A 2,270-nucleotide genomic window follows, 5' to 3' on the forward strand; every position below is an offset into this window, starting at 1 on the left:
GCACATGCAGGGTGCTCCACGGGTATTGGTCACCAGTGGACATTCCCATCACAGAGCTTGGGCTGCAGCTGGTGCCATAGGGGAGGCTCGTGCAGGGTGATGCTGGGAGTGTATCAGCCTGCACTTGCAGCTATGTAAGCCCAGGTGTGTGACCTCATTTGGGGCCCGGTGCGTCCATGCAGCTGCGGTACTGCCAGGCCTGGGTGCTTTGTGTGGCCAGGAGGATGGTGCCCGAAGGAGGGTGGGGGGCTGGCGGGAGGGGCTGTTTTCGATGCCTCATCCTAAGCTCCCCCTCACCCCGCCCAGGCTCTGGGCCTGGGGGAGCCATGGGGGTGCTGCTCCATGCCCCCAAAAACCTCGGCCGGGACACGTGTGGTCTATCTTAGTAACACACCTGTTGTGGGAATGAAAGCACTTGTGGCCGGGGGTTATTTTCGGCGTCTCTTTAGCAAGCTGCTGAGACTGCCCGGCAGCCCGGGAGGGAACTCGGCGAGCGAGGGCAGGCCAGCCACGGGAGGACCAGGCACCGAAGGCCAGCGGGTAAGGGCGCCACAGAGAGGCTGGGCCAGGGGCCACCGGGGGGGTGCCCAGGCGGCGGGGCCAGCCACAGGTCTTTGAAGCCCCTGGAAGGCCAGACCCCAAGTGACGGCCCAGCTCTGCTGCGACTGACCAGGAGGCCCTGCTGCGGTGAGGTCCCCATGCAGCAGGCCACCCCCAGCCTGTCTGGGTGACCGCCAGTGGCTGTCATCAGTCCCAGTCGGGGTGTGTGTGTGTGTTGGTGTCCACCAAGGGGATCAGTGGAGCTCTGAAGGGACAGAGAAAAGTAGCACAACTGTGGGGTCTTCTGGTCCCCGGATCCTGGGAGAGGATGAGGGACGGGGCCCTTCTTGTGTGTCTGGAGCTTACCCATCCCCGGGCAAGAGGGATCCCCGGAATGAGGCACAATGTCCTCAGGGTTGTCCCCGAGCCAGGGTGTCACCTGTGGGTTCTAGAAAGGGCTCCTAGGGTCCCCCAGCCCATCGGGAGCAAACAGAGTTCAACCCGTACTGCGTCTCCAGGGGAGGGAGCAGCAGCACCAAGGGCCAAGTGGAAGATGGGGCCGAGGGGCAGAGCAGGCCCCCTGCCTACAGCCAGCCCTCCTCAGGACATGCAGGGGGCACGTCTGTTTTGGTGCTGAACCTGGCCTTCAATCAGTGGTTCCCAGACATCTGTCAAGTGGGGGCCAGTTCTGGATGAGCGATCACCCAGCACGTGAAAGCAGTCAGGTCAAGCATTTCCAACCCCTTCTGGTGGGAGAAGGATGACCTGTGTTCTACAAGCAGGGGCATGAGACAGAGGAGGCCAGAAACCGTCCTCCCGGCCCCGAGACCCCACCTCTGGCTCGGGCCAAGGGCCATTTGCAGATGAAGAAACTGAGGCCAGGACCAAGTCTCACCCCCACAGCACATCTGGGCTGGTTCGGGACGTCCACTCCTGACCAGGGCACTTGGGGGGCAGGGCCATGTCAGCCTGCCGCTGAGGAGCGGCACGGTGCCGGGGCACCTGAGGGCGAAAGGCAACCTTAAACAACGCATTCAGGGTGCAGGGACCGTGAGGCCCACCGTCTGTGGATTAGGGGGTGGTCCCTGACCTGCTGCTCAGTGAGGGGAGGAGGGTGTTTGCGGGTGTCGCTGCAGGCAAGGGGTCATGGAAGCTGGAGATGTGGGCAGAGCCAACCAGACAGCAGACTCGGGGTTAACAGGGTGGGCCAGTTCCAGAGCCCAGGGGGGCTGGAGACAGCGGGAACTCTGTCCCCTGGGCCTGCAGGGGCGGTTGGAGCCGGTAACAGGGACCTGGAGAGCCAAGCCCTGGGAGAGCCGAGGCCCGGGGCAGGGGGGCAGGCGTGTGGCCCCACCTCACGTGCTCCCGCCCTTCCAGGCTGGCAAGGCCAAGACGGTCCGCAGAGGTCACCCCCAGAGCCAGGGCAGGATGGCAGGGCTGTGTGGTCTGGAGGGGCAAACTGACACTCCTGCCATCCAAGGTGGCCAAGTAAACAATGATTGTAGGTGGTTGTTCTGGAGGGGCCACTTCCCAGAGCCCAGCTCAGCAACGTCCCAATCGTGAAGGAAAGGGTTCCTGCTCCCTCATCACCAGGGGATGCTGGAGCCTCAGAGAAATGCAGCCCTGAGGGAGCAGCGGCTCTGAGCACCCCCAGAATCCCCGCCATGAGGTGTGAGCGCACGGCCTCTGCACAGACCCAGCCAGACAAGGCCCGGGGAGGGTTGGGGACA

General features: G+C 63.8%; 1 protein-coding gene across 7 annotated transcripts in view; it reads left to right on the plus strand.

Moving 5' to 3' along the window:
- CBFA2T3 (core-binding factor, runt domain, alpha subunit 2; translocated to, 3) overlaps nucleotides 1-2,270 on the plus strand; it is a 79,424-nt gene that overhangs the window by 61,628 nt on the left and 15,526 nt on the right. Inside the window, exon 1 of one of the 7 annotated variants that reach the window (XM_010843956.1) lies at nucleotides 7-540. The exons of the other annotated variants lie outside the window; for them this stretch is intronic. The gene's annotated coding sequence lies outside the window, so the exon portion shown is untranslated. Of the gene's footprint in view, nucleotides 1-6; nucleotides 541-2,270 lie in introns of those variants that run through there. 7 annotated transcript variants of the gene reach the window in all.

The sequence above is a fragment of the Bison bison genome, unplaced genomic scaffold, assembly GCF_000754665.1.
Source record: "Bison bison bison isolate TAMUID 2011002044 unplaced genomic scaffold, Bison_UMD1.0 scf7180017864192, whole genome shotgun sequence".
Taxonomy (NCBI): domain Eukaryota; kingdom Metazoa; phylum Chordata; class Mammalia; order Artiodactyla; family Bovidae; genus Bison; species Bison bison.